Source organism: Sciurus carolinensis, chromosome 15 (assembly GCF_902686445.1).
Source record: "Sciurus carolinensis chromosome 15, mSciCar1.2, whole genome shotgun sequence".
Taxonomy (NCBI): Eukaryota; Metazoa; Chordata; class Mammalia; order Rodentia; family Sciuridae; genus Sciurus; species Sciurus carolinensis.
In genome coordinates, this window is record NC_062227.1 from 19,831,366 (window position 1) to 19,855,365 (window position 24,000).

The 24,000-nt window shown below is 37.2% G+C and overlaps 1 long non-coding RNA gene across 2 annotated transcripts; it reads right to left on the bottom strand.

Annotated features, from left to right (window-relative positions):
- Nucleotides 1–196: 196 nt before the first annotated feature.
- LOC124965599 (uncharacterized) lies at nt 197–23,476 on the bottom strand. Of its 2 annotated transcripts, none has more exons than XR_007105206.1 (3): nt 23,351–23,476; nt 14,633–14,699; nt 197–1,269 (listed from the first exon to the last, which is right to left on the bottom strand). It is a non-coding gene; the product is annotated as an uncharacterized LOC124965599 (long non-coding RNA). The 2 variants fall into 2 exon arrangements; XR_007105205.1 differs by having other exon boundaries at nt 197–1,291.
- Nucleotides 23,477–24,000: the final 524 nt, after the last annotated feature.

Genomic DNA, 24,000 nt, shown 5'->3' on the forward strand with positions numbered 1-24,000 from the left:
GAAGTGGGCAAAGGTGAGAATAGGGTCAGATGTAGTTCCTAATCCATCTACTCAACTTGGCTGCTGTGGTCAAGCCTGTTTCCCCACTTATTCTTTCCTGCTTAGACTTGTGCAGGATGGTATGTAAATGTTAATTGGGGTTCATCTATATGTGTTAAGGGGAGAGCTAATAAAGAGGCAAATACAAAGTGTGGTGAAGAGCAAGAAGTGGCTCTCATGGGAAAGTCAGTCCAGTTTATTATCTATTCCAGGGTCATATCAGGTTACACTAGGATACATAGTACAGTTAACTTTATTTATGTCCAGATTACATAACTTGCTTATCAGAGTCCACTAGGACCAAAGGTTATTATAATAATATAATGTCCCCAGGCTTCATGGACCAAAGGGTTGCAGAGCATTTCTAAGTCATTCAAACAGAGCACCTATTGTGTCCTGAGGCATTTGCTCAACTGAAATGACTTTTGATCCTCTGAACATTGACTGATTTGAAATTCCTACAACTCCCCTATTTTGATTTGTATTGCCTTTAGAATAGACATGACTTGTCTTATGTTCAAGGAAGATGGAGGGAGAAAGCAAGGCAAACATTGGCAAAAACAAGCAGAGTATAATAAGGCAAATATCAATAAACATTCTCCAATGAAAAGCTCCTTGATCTATATAAAATTTGGTAGTCATGAGGTTAACCAATCTAAAAATTCCCATCTTCCATCATCTTCCTGCACCTTCTTTACAAAGTCCTTAAGATGATCCAATTCCCTTTAAATTGGGTTATATTACTAGTTAAATGGAAACAACACACATTATTAAATTCTGGCATTCCTTATGATATAACACCAGCAAATAATCAATAGCCACTGTATTATCAAGAAGAGATTGATGATACCAATTTGAAAAGAATTAACAATTTTTGCTAAGTACTGGGGCACCACCAATAAGGGTACAATAACATAGAAATAACACAATAACAGTCAGCATAGTTGTGGAATTCTGGGTAATTTTCACAAACAGAACTGTAACCAAATTTTCCAAGGTACATTCTAAATCCATCTGGGCTAGCAATTGTTGAGCAGATGTTGTTAAAATCTTTATATCCCCCCAAAGTCACTAGATGGTTAGAAGACTGAGGGTTTCTTGGGTCTCTTGTTCTTACTGGATGTTCCTTCTTTGAATTAGGTTCCTCTTCATCCAGGGTCAAATAGAATTTAGGAATCAATTTGAGAAGTTCTTAATGCCAACGCATGATGATTGATGGATCTCACACATCTGGCAGGAATTCAGACAGGTCCTGTAAGAATAATAACAGCAGCATTTCCCCTTCCCCATATAATTAAAGTTGCAGGGTCCTGCCATATTAAATCTGGTAGAACTTGGTATTTTACCTAAATATGTGATAGGGGTTCCTTAGGGGAAATGTACCTGTTCAAGACAGAGGTAATGCAACGATGTGCATTATCTTCATACTGTATATTAAGAACATTTGTTGTGAACAAGGCAATATGATAGCACTATTAACATGAGCAAGGCTATGTTGTCTTTTCTGTTTTCTTTTAAAAGGCGCGTTTAAGTGTGTGATATGCACGTTCAACTAAAGTAGGATTGTGATGAATTTCACAGGTTAGAATTATATTCCATTGATTACAAAACTTAGTAACGAAACTAGAAGTATAAGTAGAGGCATTCTCATATTTTAAATGTTGAAGTTTGCCCATGGTGGCAGCGCAAATGTCACATGAGAGATACAGGCTGAAACCTTCTCTGAACAAGGTGCACTGACCCATATAAGGCCTGGGTATGTATCTGTGGTAACATGTAAAAAGAAATACTGGTGAAAAGGAGAAAAATGAGTTATATCTATTTACCAAAGGGCATTATAATGTAAACCCTGAAGGTTTACTGTTTCCCAAGTGGGGAAACAAAAGGGTTTGAAATAAGAGCAATTATTAATAATGAAATGGGCCTGTTAAGAGGAAATGGAATAGGTTTTCATTAAATAACAAACATTTTGATGAAAAAATTGTGTGATACCATGACATCTGAAAAGAGAGGATAAAGTGATTTTATAGCAGGATCAGTGTGAACATTTCCTTCAGTGAGTTGTCCAGAAATCTTAGTGTGGCTACATATATGAGAAAGAAATGTGGGAGCTGTATAATCCTGTAAAACAGATTGAAGCCCGCTAGTGAGAGCCTTTCTGAACAGAGCAGGCTCCGAGTCCCGGAGCCACTGCAGTGCAGTGTACTCCTGCAAAGAACCAGCGGAGAGCCTCGATCTGCAATCAGCCTCAGGGATAAGGGCAGGGCAGCCGGAGACCTCTTCAGGCGGCTCTGCCCACTCTGGCTGCGGGCTCTCTTCACGGGGAGATCCAAGATGGCGGCCTAGAGGGAGACTGCACCCCCGGTCGCTCCAGAACCCAGGAGCTAAGAGGGGGAGGCATAGAGAGACTCGGACTAAAATAGAGCCACGGGTGAGTCTGCCCACTGGGTAAAGCTCAGCCCGGGTGGCAGGCCCAGATAGAGGTGGCTTAGCAGAGCCGGGCAGGGCAGCTTGAGTCTTCCCAAGGTAGTCTTCCACACTCCGGCAGTGGGCTCTTCCCACACGGCCAGCTGCACGGTGCAGGCCCACACTGAGAGCATTTCCGCACAGAGCCAGTTCCAAAATGTGGAACCAGTAGGGGGCTAGGGGCAGTATTCTTCGAATGAGCTGCTTTATCAGATTCCTCCAAGACACCAGGCTACTGAAGGCTGGGAGGTGATACACTGGAAATCTACTGGGACACTATAAGCCAATAGTGGAAAACTGCAATATCTCAGGGTCCCACTGACAACTGACCATTATGAGAAAACAAGGGAAGAAAATGTCCCAAACAAACCTAGATACTACATCAATAAAACCCAATTACAGCACAGCAGAAGAAATGTCAGAAAGGGAGTTCAGAATGTACGTAATTAAAACGATCAGGGAAGCTAATGAGGAGATGAAAGAGCAAATGCAGGCATTGAAGGAGGAGATGAAAGAGCAAATGCAGGCATTAAATGATCGCACCAATCAACAGTTAAAAGACCAAATACGGGAAGCAAGAGATCATTTCAATAAAGAGTTAGAGATACTGAAAAAAAACCAAACTGAAATCCTTGAAATGAAGGAAACAATAAACCAAGTTAAAAACTCCATAGAAAGCATAACCAATAGGATAGAACACCTGGAAGACAGAACCTCAGACATTGAAGACAAAATATTTAACCTTGAAAACAAAGTTGAACAAACAGAGAAGATGGTAAGAAATCATGAACAGAATCTCCAAGAACTATGGGATATCATAAAAAGGCCAAATTTGAGAATTATTGGGATTGAGGAAGGCTTAGAGAAACAAACCAAAGGAATGAACAATCTATTCAATGAAATAATAACAGAAAATTTCCCAAATCTGAAGAATGAAATGGAAAACCAAGTACAAGAGGCTTATAGAACTCCAAACATACAAAATTACAACAGACCCACACCAAGGCACATTATTATGAAAATACCTAACATACAAAATACAGACAGAATTTTAAAGGCTGCGAGAGAAAAGAATCAAATTACATTCAGAGGGAAACCAATAAGAATATCAGCAGATTTTTCAATCCAGACCCTAAAAGCTAGAAGGGCCTGGAACAACATATACCAAGCCCTGAAAGAAAATGGATGCCAACCAAGAATCTTATACCCAGCAAAACTTACCTTCAAATTTGACGATGAAATAAGATCCTTCCATGATAAACAAAAGCTAAAGGAATTTACAAAAAGAAAGCCAGCATTACAGAACATTCTCAGCAAAATATTCCATGAGGAAGAGATGAAAAACAACGATGCAAATCAGCAACAGGAGGCGCTAGACTAAAGGAATAGCCAAATAAAGGAGAAACCAAATCATGTCAAAAACAAATATGAGTCAATTGACTGGGAATACAAATCATATCACAATAATAACCCTGAATGTTAATGGCCTGAATTCATCAATCAAAAGACACAGACTGGCAGATTGGATTAAAAAGAAAAATCCAACAATATGCTGCCTGCAAGAGACTCATCTCATAGAAAGAGACACCCATAGACTAAAGGTGAAAGGATGGGGAAAAACATACCATGCACACGGACACAGCAAAAAAGCTGGAGTATCCATCCTCATCTCAGATAATGTGGACTTCAAACCAAAACTAGTCAGAAGGGATAAAGAATGGCATTACATGCTGCTTAAGGGAAGCATAAATCAGCAAGACATAACAATCATAAATATCTATGCCCCGAACATTGGCTCATCCACGTACGTCAAACAAATCCTTCTCAATTCCAGAAATCAAATAGACCACAACACAATAATACTAGGTGATTTTAACACACCTCTCTCACCACTGGATAGATCGTCCAAACAAAAATTGAATAAAGAAACTATAGATCTCAACAACACAATCAGCAATTTAGACTTAACGGACATATATAGAATATACCATCCAACAAAGAATGAATACACTTTCTTCTCAGCAGCACATGGATCCTTCTCTAAAATAGACCATATTTTATGCCACAAAGCTACTGTTAGTAAATACAAGAAGATAGAGATACTACCTTGTACTCTATCAGATCATAATGGATTGAAATTAGAAATAAATGACAGAATAAAAAACAGAAACTTCTCCAATACCTGGAGACTAAATAATACACTATTATATGATGAATGGATAACAGAAGACATCAGGAGGGAAATAAAAAAATTCTTAGAAGTAAACGAGAACAAAGACACATCATATCAAAATCTCTGGGACACTATGAAAGTAGTACTTAGAGGAAGATTTATTTCATGGGGTGCATTCAAAAAAAGAAGTAGAAATCAACAAATAAACGAGTTAACACTACAGCTCAAAGCACTAGAAAAAGAAGAGCAGACCAATACCAAAAGTAGTAGAAGACAGGAAATAGTTAAAATCAGAGCCGAAATCAACGAAATCGAAACAAAAGAAACAATCGGAAAAATTAATAAAATAAATAGTTGGTTCTTTGAAAAAATAAATAAAATTGATAAACCCTTAGCCACACTAACAAAGAGAAAGAGGGAGAAAACTCAAATTACTAAAATTCAGAATGAACTAGGAAATATCACAACAGACACGAGTGAAATACAAAACATAATTAGAAGCTATTTCGAAAATCTATACTCCAACAAAACAGAAAACCTTGAAGACATCAACAAATTTCTAGAGACATATGAACTACCTAAACTGAACGAGGAGGACATACACAACTTAAATAAACCAATTTCAAGCAATGAAATAGAAGAGGTCATCAAAAGCCTACCAACAAAGAAAAGTCCAGGACCAGATGGGTTCACAGCCGAGTTCTACAAAACCTTTAAAGAAGAGCTCATTCCAATACTCCTCAAACTATTCCATGAAATAGAAGAGGAGGAAACCCTACCAAACTCGTTCTATGAAGCCAATATCACCCTGATACCTAAACCAGACAGAGACACATCAAGGAAAGAAAATTTCAGACCAATATCCTTAATGAACATCGATGCAAAAATTCTCAACAAAATTTTAGCAAATCGCATACAAATATATATTAAAAAGATAGTGCACCACGATCAAGTGGGTTTTATCCCAGGGATGCAAGGTTGGTTCAACATTCGGAAATCAATAAATGTCATTCACCATATCAACAGACTTAAAGTTAAGAATCACATGATTATTTCAATAGATGCAGAAAAAGCATTTGATAAAATACAGCATCCCTTCATGCTCAAAACACTAGAAAAAATTGGGGTAATGGGAACATTCCTAAACATTATAAAGGCCATCTATGCTAAGCCCATGGCTAATATCATTCTAAATGGTGAAAAACTGAAAGCGTTCCCCCTAAAAACTGGAACAAGGCAGGGATGCCCTCTTTCACCGCTTCTATTCAACATCGTCCTTGAGACTCTAGCCAGAGCAATCAGACAAACCAAAGAAATTAAAGGGATACGAATAGGAAAAGAAGAACTCAAACTATCCCTGTTCACTGATGACATGATTATATATTTAGAGGAACCTGGAAATTCCACCAGAAAACTTTTAGAACTCATAAGTGAATTCAGTAAAGTAGCAGGTTAAAAGATCAATGCTCATAAATCGAATGCATTTTTATACATAAGTGATGAATCTTCAGAAAGAGAAATTAGGAAAACTATCCCATTCACAATAGCATCGAAAAAAATAAAATACTTGGGAATCAATCTCACAAAAGAGGTGAAAGACCTCTACAATGAGAACTACAGAACACTAAAGAAAGAAATTCAAGAAAACCTTAGAAGATGGAAAGATCTCCCATGTTCCTGGATAGGCAGAATTAATATCGTCAAAATGGCTATACTACCTAAAGTTCTATACAGATTCAATGCAATTCCAATTAAAATCCCAATGATGTACCTCGCAGAAATAGAGCAAGCAATTATGAAATTCATCTGGAAGAATAAAAAACCTAGAATAGCTAAAGAAATCCTCAGTAGCAAGAGCGAAGCAGGGGGTATTGCAATACCAGATCTTCAACTCTACTACAAAGCAATAGTAACAAAAATGGCATGGTATTGGTACCAAAATAGACAGGTAGATCAATGGTACAGAATAGAGGACATGGACACAAACCCAAATAAATACAATTTTCTCATACTAGACAAAGGTTCCAACAATATGCAATGGAGAAAAGATAGCCTCTTCAACAAATGGTGCTGGGAAAACTGGAAAAATATATGCAATAGAATGAAACTAAACCCCTATCTCTCACCCTACACAAAACTCAACTCAAAATGGATCAAGGACCTCGGAATCAGACCAGAGACCCTGCATCTTATAGAAGAAAAAGTAGGTCCAAATCTTCAACTTGTTGGCTCAGGATCAGATTTCCTTAACAGGACTCCCATAGCACAAGAAATAAAAGCAAGAATAAACAACTGGGATAGATTCAAACTAAAAAGCTTTCTCTCAGCAAAGGAAACTATCAGAAATGTGAAGAGAGAGCCTACAGAGTGGGAGAATATCTTTGCCAACCATACCTCAGATAGAGCGCTAATTTTCAGAATCTATAAAGAACTCAAAAAACTCTACACGAAGAATACAAATAATCCAATCAACAAATGGGCTAAGGAAATGAACAGACACTTCACAGAAGAAGATGTACAAGTAATCAACAGATATATGAAAAAATGTTCAACATCCCTAGTAATAAGGGAAATGCAAATCAAAACTACCTTAAGATTTCATCTCACCCCAATTAGAATGGCGATTATCAAGAATACAAGCAACAACAGGTGTTGGCGAGGATGTGGTGAAAAAGGAACACTCATACATTGCTGGTGGGGTTGCAAATTAGTGCAACCACTCTGGAAAGCAGTGTGGAGATTCCTCAGAAAGCTTGGAATGGAAACACCATTTGACCCAGCTATCCCACTCCTTGGCCTATACCCAAAGGACTTAAAATCAGCATACTACAGAGATACAGCCACATCAATGTTCATTGCTGCTCAATTCACCATAGCCAGATTGTGGAATCAACCTAGATGCCCTTCAGTTGATGAATGGATAAAGAAACTGTGGCATATTTATACAATGGAATATTACTCCGCAATGAAGAATGATAAAATTATGGCATTTGTAGGCAAATGGTCGAAATTGGAGAATATCATGCTAAGTGAGATAAGCCAATCTCAAAAAACTAAAGGACGAATGATCTCGCTGATAAGCGGATGAGGACATATAATGGGGGGTGGGACGGGCTAGCAGTAGGTTTAGGGTTAGGTTTAGAGTTAGGCTAAGGAGAGCAGTAAGAATGAAGGAAAGAAGGACTGTGTAGAGGGAAAAGAGGGGTGGGAGGGGTGGGAGGGCTGGGAGGGGTGGGGGGGAGGGGAAAAATATAATAAACATCATTACCCTATGTAAACGTAAAAAAAAATAAAAAATAAAAAATAAAAAAAAAAAAACAGATCTGACTGGCAAAAATGTCCATGACCTTTCACAAAAAAAAAAAAAAAAAAAAAAACAGATTGAAGATTAATAAACAGGGATAACCAATTAGAGTTCAAATGAGGTGACCAAATTGCAGAGGAAATATGAGGTATCAGTTTGGCTATATACTGAGAATCTGTAATAATATTTAATGTTGTGGGAAACATATGAAGGGCCAAAATAATTGCAGCTAATTCTGCTCACTGAGGAGAATCCTGCGGCAATGTGTAATAATCAGTCCTTTTTTTATTAGTGAATATAAATAATAAATACTGTTGTTTACCTCCATCAGTATAGACAGTAATCCCACTGGAAAATGGAATGAAGGAGATTATAGAAAGAGCATGAGAGACTTGACACAAGAAAAGGCACACATCCTGAGGTGCATGGAAAGCAATAGGAGCTAAAAAAGTAGTTAAGACAGCTTGAGATATAAAGAAAATTGTAAATAATTTTAATGTAAAGTCTTCCTATAAGTTAGATAAAGTACATGAATATCTGTTCCTGTAAGAGATAAAATATGATGGCAACTATCTGAGATTAATTGAATACATATATAAATCAGCATAAGGGACTACATTTTTTCCCAAAAAGTGAGAATATGACCACTCCATTACATACTAGATTTGATTATAAATGCCAATAAATGCCATAAAGGCATAAGACTTTTCTGTAAAGATTATTAGAGTTAAAAGAATATTGAGTGTTGAGAGTCTGTCTGTAAGAACAGTAAATAACTTCTCATTAACATGTTGAAGAGCTGCAGTGAGTGAAGGAGTGAAATGAAAATAGTTGGTGGGATTATGTTGTTTTTTCTGCAGCTGAAAAAAAAGTGACATGTCAGTAGTTAAGGAAATATATGATGTAGCCCAATTAAAATGTCTTAATATTTGCTGTAAATGAACTAAGAAAAATTTGGAAGAAAGTGTCAGTTTTGCAACATGAAGAATGGAATAAAATCAGAGTATTTTATGTCCTAATTAATTAATAGGGAGTTGTCATTGAATTTTTTCTGTGGCTACATAGAGACCAGATTGTAATAGAATGTGTTGTAATTTACTTAAAGTATATTCTGTAAGCATTGGCCCAGCAATCAAAATATCATCCATGAAATGATAAACAAGAATATGTGGGAATAATTGTCAGATAGCCTGAAGAGCCTTATTCACAAAATGTTGATATAATGTGGGTTTATGGAGCATACCTTGAGGAAGAACTTAACCATTGATATTTATCAGCAATCTTATGATGATTGAAAACAGGAACTGTGAAGGCAAATTTTTCCTGATCATCAGGAAAGAGGAGGAGTTTAAAAAGTCTTTTAAATCTACTAAATATAAAGAAAAATCTTGAGGAATTAAATTAGGATTAGGCAATCAATCCACATTGAAGTGGACCCACATATTGTATACATTTATTAATTTCTCTTAAATCTTGTAATGATCTCTATTTCCCTGATTTCTTGTTTATGATAAAATAGGTGTATTATATGGATTGGTAGAAGGTTCAATATGTCCCAATTTTAACTGATCTAGAATGAGAGCCTGTGCAGCTGCCACCTTCTCCTTAGACAATGGCCATTGTTCTACCCAGACAGGAGTGGTGACCTTTCACTTTAATAGTAAGGTGGTCAATGTCAAAGAAACCCATATAAAAAATTTGATTCCATAGTCATTTGTAACTTGTGTAAGATGTCTTTGCCTCTTATAGGAAAGTGAATATCCATAATGTATAGCTGAGTATGAGTAATAACTTATTGTGAGTTGGAAGGGGTGAAACATTGCAACCATATAGACTTTTAGACACCTGTTTATTATTTCCTCCACTATCCCAGGGGATGATCCTCTGAAAGGGCCATGCATGAGGCCACACTGAGACATGTATAAGTGTTACATCAGCACTGGTGTCTGATAAACCTGTGATTGACTGCTCATTTAAACAAAGGGTTAATTTTTATCGATTTTCAGTAAAAGGTAAACATGTTCCTGTAATACTGGAACCAAATCCTGTATTTCCTCTTTCATTTAGGGTTTGTTGGGCAGTAATATAAGGAATGACAATCAATTGAGCTATGGAGGATCCTTTGGGGAGCATTAAAGGCATATGAAACCAAACTTGAATGTATATTACACCAATGTAATCAGAATCATTCACTTCAGGAATTATAGATTTCCTTCTTTACTACTCTGAGAGCAGGACAAAATTAAACCAAAGTTACCTTTCAGTAGAGGTCCTTGAGTTTTGGTAAGAATTTTATAAACTACCCCAGAGAGACATACTTGAGCATCCTCAGTAGTAATCAAATTTAATCCCTCTAGTAGCACAAAAGTATTTGTCGAAGGAGCTTCTGTTTGAACTGGAAACATCTGTGAAGGAGACATCTGCATCTGCAGATGAGAATGGTTCCTCCTTCTTTGGCCTTGGGTCAGGAGGTGACCCATAATTGGGTTTCCAGACATGTCATCTTTAGGTCTGCTTTGATTAGCCCAATGAAATCCTTTTATGACAGATTGGACTTTTCTGATTGTGCTGTTTTTGAAGCCCCAACTTTTTTTTATCTTACAGTCCTTCGGAAGATGACCAGGATTTTTATAATTGTAACAAAGATTATCAAAGTCATGTCCACTCCTGGGAGCTTGGGTGTGTGTAACCAAATTCTCTAGTCTGGCGAGGGGTGAAGGGGGATTGGAAAATAAAGATTCACAGAGAGACCTTGAAGATTAAGTTGGGATCAGGTGGAGCTCTGCTCTCTGATGGAGATGCAGCTCCAAAGAGTTATGACAGTTATAAATCTTTATTTATATATGTCCCATTATCAGGTTAAAGACTATGCAATTCTTTATATTCGGGAAAGTTGCAGAAATTAGGACATCCTATGTAGTTTTTCTGTTGTTGCAATTCAGTTGAAAAGTGCAATGATAAGAGTTTTATGTAGATCTCAAGAAAATCCATTGTTAAATGTTTGCATAAGACAGGCAGGAACCTGGGAAGCAGAGCTGGTGAAATATTGTGGTTGTCTAGCATAAGAATTTCTTTCTTTCCTGGAGCTGTGTACCTGAGATCAAGGTCAGAGCTAGCAGGACTCTTGCAGAGTCTGCTCATGCAAAGCATTGCCACAGGAGCTAAGCATCCTGTGTTCTTGCACAGAAACATTCCCAGGCTCTGGGCATGCCACAGCTATGAGGTTATCAGAGACACCCAATTTCAGTCACTCCTCTCCCATCCTCTGTCACTGCTCTCCACAGGTGGGGTTGGGCCCCATGATGCCTCTTGTTTCGAGGAATGAAAAAGCCAAATGCATTAATTTCTCATTAACAGTTACACCAACTTGGCATGTCACTACCAAACACAGAGACTGCAGGTTGGAGCAGGGCACTTCCCTGGGTACATACAGGGGAAAACCCACATGCCCCAGGTCCAAAAGCAGCAGTGTTCCCTCATCCTGCCATACCTGTGTGGGTCCCACCTGGCCCACAGCAGCTGGGCACCCTGTCCACGCAAGCCAGGACTGCAAGCCCTGCCCTGAGAGAGAACTGAGATGCAGATGTCTGCAATGTCCACCCCAGATCCCTAGGGTCCAAGCCTTCATGCGAAGCTGCCAGATCAGTGCAAAATTGCAGACAGGTGGGAGGGGGTGAATCAGGGTGGGAGTCACCTCTCTGGGTCATCTGCTTAGGCATAGGTGGCACGTGTGAAGGGACCCTGAATCCAGAGCAGTGGCTGCTGCCCAGGGAGAGGTGACAGCCAGTCAGCACTCTTTTTTCTCAGTACTGGTTGTGGGGGTACGGGGTAGTGGTGGCCACCAGGAGTGGCCAGGCAATGCAACCTCCTGCAGGGCAGCCACTGCATCCCTGCCCACTCTGGCACCGGGGCTCAGGGCCCTCCTAGGTTTGATGCTGCATGGTGCACCCTAAAGTAGCAGGCTGTGAAGGTTTTGGGGACCCTCCCTGCCATGACCTGGCACCAAAACCTAGCACGCTGGTGTGAGATGGTGGGCAGCAACATCTGCCTGGCTGTGGCAGATGTTGAGCGCTGCTGGAGCTTCAACTGCTATTGTTCTGGGAGTTCTTGAAAAGTCAGTGTGTGCTTGACACTTTAGCCACCAAGGGGCACAGGCATGTTTGTGGGCCAGGCAAGGTAGATGGGGGTGGGGGTCACATGCTGGGGAGCCACCTGAGTGGTGTAGGGTGGCTATAGGCCAGGTGAACTCTCCATCTGTGGTGGGTTCTGGGGCACAACATTGTGAGCTTTAGGGTCCCCGCCTTTTCCTTGGAGTCACTGGGTCAAGATTGAGCATCTCTAGGTCTGGAGGCTGTGGGTGGGTTAATGTGATGTGCCTTTAATCCATGAGGCATCCATGAGAGGGAAACTAAGATAGCGAGTGTGTTCCACATTGCTGCTTTTTTTCCTTAATCAAAGCCAAGAAAAACATTTGAAGCTGTGACCCCACCCTCTTCTCCTTCAAAGAACACTGGAGACCCTTCCCATTACTCTGATTAATGATGGGTTGACTAGTGTTTGAGTCTCAGCACTGCAGATTTGTCATGTAAAGATGACTGACATTTGGTGAACTTCAAATGTCAGCAACCCACACTTTCAGTCCTCTCTACTGTCCTGCTGTCCTCCATGTCCCCCAAGGTCAGGTTCCCAATCTCAAGTGGGTGTTGTGTAATTCATGGAGCAAAATTTTCAGTGACTGCAGATTTGCCAGTCCACTATTTCTCCCTCTGTTCACATCTATTTAGAAAACAGAGGTGAGTTGTAAAATATAGGAGAATCTGTTGATTTCAAAAGACCTTTAGAAAATGGAGATGCAATCTCTTGTGCAAGAGCTTTCCAACCTACATCTGAATTCCCCACCTAAACTTTACCAAACCTTCTAGGTAGCATCTTCTTCCACAGAACTTTTCTCTTAAGAAAATGTTAATACTTCTCTTTGGTGGAGTCTTGGAAATGCATGAGTGAAATTGTTTTGCTGCTAGCTGCTTTAGAAAAATTAACTGTAGTATATTCATTACATGTATCCAGAAATATTGCCACACTAAGAAACTAGTTACTCTGGGTTTGATGGAAGTTGCCATAATTGGCTCTCTTCTGTGTCAGGAGAAGTTGATTTAGGTGAGTCAATGATTTTCATTTGATAATATTTTAAAGATCTGAACCCAATTATGGTCGGATAGTTTGACAACATAACTTTTAAATTAATGCGTATCTTATGTTTTGGAGTCATTTTTCTCCCTCAGCTTCCATAAATGCTTCCATTCATGTTTTACTGCATGAAGACAAATTGCTCTACTTCTAGTTAACTCTTCCATTACTTATAAAAAGTTTATTTTAAGTATCTGTGATTTTTGCTTAATGATTTAGTCTGTGAGAAAATAATTGAATCAATTTTTTAAATTGAAATTGTGGATTGAATAATTCATAGTTATTCTTGCATTCACCATAATTAAAGGAAAACTTTTTGTTCATATTTTCCTGTATCATTAAAAGCTTCATTAAAATATTAAGGCTTAAATATTTTCAAGTATATATTTTTGTTTTCCTCCTGAACTTCTAAAGAAACACATGATTTCAACTTCATTAATTTATAGAAAATAAATGTGCATGTATTTTTCTTGTGAACATTGTGTACTGTGAAGTAGCATTGAAGTGTATAATTAACATGAGGAAAACAATATTTACTGAGAATAACATGGATATACAACCAGTTTTGTTCCTGGAAGACAATTTTGTGGACTATCTAGAAAGTACTTCTTGTGATTATTGCTTATGCTTTTTTTAAATTTTTATACTTGTTTTACCAGACTTCTAAGGAAAATTTGGATAATTTTAGAATGATTATCACTTGTATATTGGTTAAGTATGGTTCAACCTTTTAAAGTTTTATTTATTCAATTAGGGTAAATTTATTCTTAAGCAATTGTAGATTTATATGGAGTTGTGTTAAGAAAAAGAGAGACATCCTCTGCTCATTTTATATACAACCCCCCCAGTGTTCACACGGTGACATTAAAGATGATATAGCTCAGATATAGAACTTTTCCTTCACAAATACCCCTCATGCTGACCTTTGAGCCAAACTTATATTCTCCTGCTGCCCTCCCCACTTCTCATGGCCACCATTAAGCCTTTTCTATTTTATGAGTTTATCATTTCAAAAATGTTTTACAAACAGAAATATACTATGGAACATTTACTGATTTAGAAAATTTTCTAATTCTTTGGTGATTCATTCAGTTTGTTGTATATATCATAAGGCCTAACACATTTATAAGCATTCAACCTGAAAGCACCCAGAAACCACTGCTAATGTGGGAAGTCACCCAAAATATTTTATTAAGTGGACAGGCAGAGTGCCTGACCACAAGGGTGAGAGAGAGGGAATGGCAGGGGAGCTATTCTTAGGTAGTGGAATTCCATGAGCTAACAACAATCTGACCAATGACTGATGAGAAAGTTTGAGGGCCAACAATCTGAAGCAATGATTGACTAGAAAGTTCTCAAGCTAAAAATCTAGGTTGTAAAATGGTGTGGAGGGGCAGAATAATGGTGCCAGTGAAATTGCAGGTCTGATGCCAATATTCTTCCCTTTTTGTTTTTATAGATACCAGGGGTGGGACAATGGTCCTTCTTCTGTAGCTTCTTCCTGCTGATGAGGGGTGAAGAGCCTCATTCCTGTAAAAAGGAAATTAGGGAGGGCTTTAGTGGGAGCAGAGTTTTGGGAGACAAAGGTGTCAATGATGAATCACAGTTATTGGCTTTGGGTGTCAGGGGTTGGTAGTCTTGAAGGAGCAGCAGTTGATTGATTGGTTGGTGAACTTGTGTATCTGATCTTGTAGAAGCTTCTGTAGGTAATTTAACAGGTATGGTTCGGTTTAGAAAGATCTGTAGACCTTTAAATTACCAAAAATTTCTGACTTTAGAGGATTCTCTTGATAGTTATCAGGCACTCCTGCATGCCTAATAATCTCTTTTGTAGTCTCCAGTCTTACTTATTCTTTGGGTTAACAAAAGTGGACATCTTAAGTTATATTTGAATATTGTTTCTTCTTTTAAGTGCCCAGAAATGATTATGTTTTTGTTTTAACTCTTTTGCTAGGTGTTCAAGATCAAGCTGGTCAAACAGATCTTGTTCCTATCTGCTATTAAAAGTCAACTGAGTTCCCACAGGGGACACTCATGGAGAACTCGAGAGCAGCTTATTAACTCATTTAGTGCCATTTGCTAAGTAGGATCTCTTTGATGAGGTGGCTTCCTTTGGTCTAATAGAAACAATTAACAGTAAAGCAACAAAACCAGGAGACAAAAGAGATAGGTTCCAAGCATAAATCCTATTTCTTAAACATTTTCTTTAGTTAAAAATGTTAAAAGGGGTAAAGGTATGTATGAATCAAGTTTCAGCTTGTTTACTCTCCATCTCAAACTACTCCAATTGGATGCGCAACATGGATTTTCATTTCTCTGATGTGAAATAATTTATTTTCATTATAAATCATACACTAAATATCAGTAATATTTTGCTTGAGACACAACAAGTGTCAAATAATTTTACACTCTAATAGGTTTTAACATATGGAAACAATATTATTTATTTAATTATCAAATTAAAACTGTCACATCTAATTATGAAATTCCAAAGTGAAATCAAATGGGTGTATTTGTTTTCTGATGCATACATGTGAATCTGTGCAGTCACAGACACTTACAGGTAGATTGCATAGCTTTAACATGCTACCATGAGACACATGTGGAGGACACAGAGGGCAAAACATTTGTTGTTTCAATTTCAAGGTTAATGTGTAAGGCAAGGAAGGGAAACAAGGAGAAGGTAAGACTCTCACTCCCAGTTCATACCAAGGAACATACCAGGAATTTTCTATGAACTTGTGAGCCTTCTTCCTCAGCCTCCTGAGGCACAGGGATTATAGATGTGTGCCACTGTGCCTGGCTCAGATAATATCTTTAACAACCTGCATAAGCCACAACTCATCTCACAGAATTTCAGTACCAATTTAACAGTTCCTTTCTACATACTATAATTAAGAATTTGGACTTTTGTTCACAAAAGGATTAAGGCAATAATTTTTACACATCCAGATGGCATGAGGGTAATCAAATATACAAAATAAAAATTGCTCACTTTACGTATAGATGGTAAAACTATCATAAGGATGATTATTTTCTCCAAGTCAACTATAATAATACCTCAGTGAAATTAAAGAAGGGAACAAGCAAAAACATCCAAATTTCTACAGGAAGTTTATACATATATATTAGCCAAAAACTCTGAAATATAACAGCAAAGTACCAGCTATTATTACCTGATACTATATATATTATAAAATTTTAGTATTGTGGTAATATAAAGACCAAAAATCACAATAGAGAAAATTAGGCAGGTAAATCCATATGTATCTAAATATGTTTTTTATTGTTAAGTGCAATAAAAGGCCTATAAAATACAATCTTATCAAGAAAGTTATTTAATGTGAATAAATGATACAATCCAACCAAAAGGTAGATATTAGAACTATAGGCCAAGACCACTGGTTGGGATTGTGTGCAGAATGTATACAATACTGGAATGATATCCCAGCACCACCAACCAGAAAGCAGATATTAAGAGAAATGATGATAAAAATATAGCAAAACATTAACCTCCTCACTCTTGATCCACTCATGGATACACCAAATCAATACTTAATCCTGTTTTGAATCTTTCTTAAATTTATAAATTCATTAGAGGCATATAAAAAAAATCTACCACCAGTTGAGTAGGAAAACTTGGTTATACTAGAACATTAGAATTCCATGAGCAATGATCCTTATAACTGGAATGGGATACTTAAATTCACTGTCACCCTGAGTAGAGAAAGACAGGGTCATAAATATAGCACATTTAATTCTAAATTTCTTGTCATTTGAATTTTAATTTAACTGGTGCACACAGAGAAAGAGATTAGATATACATGAGTATAAAGATCAGAGAAAAGGTGTGGTTTTGTAGGAAAATAAAAAGGCCTGGATTTTATTTCAAGGGACCAGGGAAGAAGAGGAGTTAAAACTCAAGGATCCCAATTTCCCTAAAAGACATTTGCCAGCATAATATGCAAAAGTCTGTTGCTAACAGTTGATCTCCTATCTATGCAGCACCAAAGAGTTAACAAGGGAAATACAGTCCATGACTGGCAATCCAAGTGAAAGTGAAGTACTTGATGAGCCCTCTTCCTGAGCTCACCTCACTAATAACTCCAGGACTAAGCAATTCTTTCTGTAAGACATTTGTCTGAGATTCAAAATTTTCCATTCAATGGACTACATCCTAAACCTCCAAGCTTTGGGAACAATGACAAATACAGATGTGCATATCTCAGTATATCACAAAGAAGAGATTCCATATTCATATGCAAGCATTTCCATGGACTGAAATCCCCACCAGGAGTGAAAAAAAGTAGACAAAAGTAGAGATCCCTGTTTATTTCTAAAATAGGAACACATCACCTTCTTTCAATAAGTATAAGGCAGCCTCAATTCTAACAAATTTGCATCATGAATATAGTGCACCATTCAACTATAAGAGCTTATGTGACCTGAGTGCAGCTGTTACAATGACTACTTCAAAAAGTGGAAGAATAACAAGTACCCCAATTATATGGATATGGAAGAAAGAAACACTTTAAATTGCTAGAAATGAATTTAGTAAACCAATTTTTAAAAAGTCTTGAAAGTTGAAAGTTCTTTAAAAACTAACACAGTAATAGTAATTCTGGGTGCATTTCCAAAGTATTTGAAATCAGTATATTAAACAAATGATTGCATTCTCATTCTCAGAGTTGCAGTATTCACAGTAGCCAAGGCAGGAAACAACTGAAGTTCATTTGTGATGAAGGGTACCCCAGGAGATTTCTTCCAGCTTTAGGGCACTCAACTATTTCCCTGAAATTCTATAACACCAAAATTAAGTCTGCTGTCTAACAAGATAAGACCCAAGTACTGATATTCACTAGACTCTCAAGAGACATTAAATGTGTCAGCTGTGGGATCCTCATATCAGAGAGCTCTGAAATAAAATACCAGGAAAATATAGGAGAAGGAAGGAGAATTTTCTCACATGAATTCCATCAGGGGAACTCTCAACAAAAAGACATTTTAACAAGTTATCTGGCCTTGGAGAGACAAAAGAAGAATACAAGAACATATTTTTACAAAGGTCAAGTGATTTTTCTCTAATTTTCTATCATGTGAAATTCTCATAAATAACAAAAACAAAAGTCTTTGCTTTTATCTTTTTCTATGGTACTGGGGATTTAACACAGGGTTGTGTTAAATATGAGCTACATACCCAGTCTGTGTTTTAAAAATTGGAGACAGGTCAATTTATGATTACACAAATGGCATGCCTTTATGCCATGTACAAACAGAGAAACAATATGTATCCCAGTTGTTTACAATAAAAAAAAAATTGGAGACAGGTCTAATTTGCCTATGCTCAACCTAAATTTCTGATGTTGACTTTGGAATTGCAATCTTCATGCCTTAGCCAACTGAGTCTTTGGTATTTTATGCACTTGTCACTGCACCCAGTCAGAAAACAAATCCCCTAGAAAGTTCTACCCAGTTCTTGGTAAAAAAAAAATAAAAAATAAATAACAATTGGCTCATTTGAAATGTAATGGGGAAAATAATTGATAATATTGAGGTTAGGGGAAGTTGTCATTGAAAATATGAAAGGGGAGATGGAATTTTATGGTTTTATTGACATATATACATATAAAGGTTTAAGTTCTGAGACAGGTTTTCTTCCTACAAATGCTGGCCATCATCCATTCCATTCTAGATAGGAGAAAGCAAGCAAAGTATATTAAAATTATACACACACACCCACACATACACACACATAAACACCACATCCTTATTTCACATTTTGCTTCCCATACATTTAGAATATACAGAAAGGAGGATTCAACCAGGGTCACACACCCCTGTAATCCTAGCAACTCATGAGTCTAGGTGTAAGTTTAAGGCCAGACTCAGCATCTGTTTCAAATTAAAAATAAAAAGTACCAGGGAGGTAGTTCAGTGGTAAAGGACCTCTGGGTTCAAAGCACAATACACCATCCCACCAAAATAGAAGAATGAGTTCAGGAAGAAGGAAGAGCTGAGAAACAGACAGACTACAGATCACAACTCTCCTCCTGCAGGAAAACAATACATGGAGTTGTGATTCTGATGATCTTCCCTCTCCACAATCTACCACATAATCAGGGAATGTGCTTAAATGCTTGCATATATGTGCTCAAAAGGGACTTCAGATAGTGGCTGAAAATATTCTGCAGAAACATGAAAGCCTACTGCTGATATATGCCCCAATTGAATGGCCAGTGAGGATTCAGTATTAAAGATCAACTCCTTATTTGCAATTTGGCCTTAGACCTAATTGCTAATCTATCATACTTTTCTTCCTATGGTGAAAATCCCTAAATGAGCAAGTGGACTTGGAATCAAGATGAATTTTCTTGCCACTCATATTGACGCATGCCTATAATCCCAGCAGCTTATAAGGCTCAGGTAGGTGGATTGCAAGTTCAAAACCAGACTCAGCAACTTAGCAAAAACCTGTCACTAATAAAATTTTTAAAGTGCTGGAAATGTTGGTCAGTGGTTAAGTGCCCCTGGGTTCAATCCTCTGTACAAAAAAAAAAAAAAAAAGTGTCTAATTAAAAGCCCAAAAACCCCCACTACACCACATGACTCACACAACTTTTCTTATTATATTAGAACTTGGTTAGTGGCTCTTATTAAATAAAAGCAGGATTTCTAATGGTGTGTGTGTGTGTGATGGTGTGTGTGTGTGTGTGTGTGTGTGTGTGTGTGTGTGATTTTAATATACTTTGCTTGCTTGCTGGTACCTGGAATGGAATGGACCATGGCCAGCATTTGGAGGGAGAAAACCTACTTCTGGAAGCTTTCTGCTTAAAGCTCCCTGCTTTCATTCAGGACAGTGTCTCTCCAGTTTATTGAACATGAGAAGAAATACAGATAAGGAATTGTATTAATCACGGAAAGAAAAGCAAGTAAGAGAATTGCTTGAACTTTTGTGCATATATAGAATATACACATATATTCCATATAAATGAAACTTTTTATATACCTGATTGTTTTGGGGGTTCTTTTCTAGGACCTGGGAAAATCCTGGTTCAGTTTATAACAAGGAATGTCTCCAGCAGAAGTAATCCAAGCCCTCCGGTACAAATCAGCAAAAAATACATGTTTCTATGTCATTTTCTAAACATAGTTGATAGAGGCATGAAGCACACAACCCTTTTATTGGGGACATAAATAAAAGCAGTGCAAGGAAACACAATTAGTTGTACCCTCCTGAACCACCAGTGAATTGGCATAAAACGTTTTATGCTGGGAATGTGGATGACATTGGTGCCTACAGTGAAAAGGTTATTACAAACTCTGGAAATAAAATTCAGGTGAGTGGCAAATAATGGTTAAACAATTAGTATCCGCAGTGTTTTCCAGGTGGTTTGTTAACTATGGCCACAGCACATACATGTATTACTTGCCTCCATGAAGAGCATTTTCCATCTGTGTTCTCTAAAATTATTTCTCATTATAGAGATGAGTAAACACAGGTTTCTGGATATTAAATGGCAACTTGGTTGCACAAAGAGAGCTACTCAGAGACAGAACTATATGAAATCTCTTGAAAGGTCCTCAAAGGCTGATTTGCTCCTGATGTGGAAGATGTGTCTGAAGAAATATTTTTACTCCATTTTGAAGAGAGAACCTAGAGAAGACATCCCAAGACCAATACAAATGTTTTTTCCTACTTTCATGTTAAGTAACTCTTCAAAAACTGAGCTATCAACCTAGATTCCTTGTGAGTTAAGTGTGTGGGGATTACAGAGTGCAAAAAAGCACATCACAGGTGCAGAGTCTGAGTATGACTAAGAAGAGAATTGAATCTAAAGGCTCATAAATTTTAAAGAAAATATATGTAACTATTTCAAAAAATAAATGTCCATTTATTGCTATCTCTACAATATATCATTCAGAAAACAATAGATTATACTGAATATTTCTTGGAATGCCAAATCTTATCCTATATGATTTTGTATTAAGGTCCAAATTCCAGATAAGACAATCCATTATTCACTGTCAAAAACATTAAAATAAATCTTCAAGGAAGGAGTGGATACTTTCTTGAATATGTCATTCAACATTAATTAACAAATGATGTTGAGAAAATATATTTATTTTCCTGCAGCCATAGGGAAGTGAGATTTTTCTTATTTATATTTTCTGTTAGAATTTCAAAAGATAAGCCTTAGAATTTCATTTGAAATAATCTCCAAATACAAAACATATAAGATATCTACAATACAAACTCAGGGGAATAAAAATGTAAATTTTTTTATTAATTAAATGCAAAACCCTTTATTTCTTGAAATCCAATTCTATCTGCCATTTTAATACATTTTCTTAACTTTGAAGCCAGAAATCACAAAAGAAATTCAGGCAAATGCCTTGAACTGCCAATTAATACAGGGGATATCTATATCTAAGTCTTCAATAATCATAAAAATATCAATATCTAAAGGAATATTAAAAATATTTAGAGAAATAGAGAATTCTATCACAGACAAAATAATATTGATGATGATATAAAACAATGAATACAATAAACTCAAGGAGTTTATTATTATTTGTGGAAACTTTTGTTATTGAAGATACACGTTGCTCACTCTCACAGAGACTTCCTAAAATTGCAGCATATGTGACCATGATAACAAGTAAGAACACAACAGTACTCATCCAACCACCAACCATACAACCCCAGGAGCATGGTTCAAGTGAATGTAAATTTTGGAAGAGAAAAATAATTATCTGTGGGAAAAATGATTACTAGGAGCCAGTCAAATTTTTAGTTACAGTATATTCAGTTTAAGAAATAGTATAAAACACCATGCTTAAGTTTTATATGTGTGCAATATGCATGTGATATTTCATATGTATACATATTTAGAAAGAAAATATGTAGAACTTATGAGAAAGTAAGTATCAGCAGAAGCACAAGAAACACTTACATATCCCATGTGTAGATGATAAAACTCATCATTACAAGGAAGACAATTTTTTCCTAAATTTACCTACAATATACCCAGGAAAACTGCTATGTGCCTATATGAATATATCACAATAAATTCTACTTTTACGTATCTATAAAGCAGTAATATATAAAATGATAAGTAAATGGAAGAGAGGAGAAGGTAGGAGGAGAGGAAAAGAGAAACTACTTGGTAATAAAGTGAAACAAATTAAATTCCATGCTTATATGATTATGTAAAAAGGAACCCCAATATTATGTATAACTATAGTGCAATAAAAAAAATCAACATACTTTACTTTTAATGAAATATGATACCATAAACTTCTAAAATTCATCCACAAAATTACATATAATTTTAGTCAGGAAATTTTTCAATTATAAGACCAAAAGGAGTACTTCTCATTACCTGATATTCATGTATATTGTGAAACTATACTACTACAATAATCAAGAAAGAATCATAATATAAACTAAATCCATATATGAATCCATATGTATGTAAAAATCATATACTTAATTGCAATAAAAAATCTAGATAAATCAGACCATAACAAGACACTCTTAGCAAATAAGCTAGACCCTGTCTTGAAAAAAAAAAATTACTAGATATATCTCAGTAGTAAAATATCCCAAGGATCACTTCCAGCAACACACACACACACACACAAAGAAAAGAAAAAGAAAGAAAGAAAGAAAGAAAGAAAGAAAGAAAGAAAGAAAGAAAGAAAGAAAGAAAGAAAGAAAGAAAAGGAAAAAGAAAGGAAAAGGAAAAGTGAAAATTTGCTGGCTCAGGAGGAAACGTGGTCCCTACAGACCACAGTTGCTCTCCTGCAGGAAAATGACATGTGGACATTTGATTTCAATAATGGGCCCCCCTGTCAATCAATGACATCTGAGAAAATGCTGGGCCACAGGCACACACCTGTGAGATAGTATTTGAGGATGTCCTGCAAGGATAAGGAAGGCAGTGAGGGGTCTCTGCCACTGACATGTTCTCCATCTGGATGGCAAGTAAGATGGAGGGAGCACTGCCCCACAAGAGGGCTCAGGCCTGCAGACTCCAGAGTCCGCCAAGAGTCCCGGTCTGCCCTGTCTGCCTGGTCTGCCCGGTCTGCCCGGTCTGCCCGGTCTGGTTTCTGCCACAGCCAGTACTGCCATTCCAACAGCCTCCCTCCCCAGGCTCGTCATGACATTGCCCACTCACCATTTCCTGGTGTTCAGAAGCCAGTCCTTCTCCCTAGGGACCTTCAGCCCCTTCAGCAGAGCGACCTGGTAATCCTAGGCAGGTGAGTGAAGCCTAGAGCTGAATGCTCGATATGGCAGACCCAGGAGAAATGGAGAAGGCAGTGGAAGCCCACCCCCAATTCCCTGTCAGCACACAGGATTGGACAGTTCTTACTGCTCCTGATTGGACAGGCCTTCAGACTGTGCCTCTGGGTTATGAGACCAGGGAGCCTTCCCTGTGAATGACAGTGAATAAGAGCCAATGCACATGAATAAGAGCAGAATGAGAGGTCCTTGGTTGCAGGTTTTTTTTTTTTTTTCTTTTGAGGTCTGGGAATTTCACCCCAGAGCCTCAGGCTGATGCTATTTTAAGACAATATTTTCTTGCAGAAGTGGAAGCTAGTCCAACAAGCAGAACATTTGCATTTAACATGGTGTAGGTTTCCATTTCTATTTATGGATTACATACACCAGTATATTATTCATGAATAAAAATAATATAATGGCAATTAATATAAAATGTTATTTAACTATTCTGCTCTCTGTTCTTGTTAGGAGACAGACTAAACTTTAAATGGAACAACCCCTTAAGGCAACAATATCCAATGTAAACAACACCTAAGGTGCAAG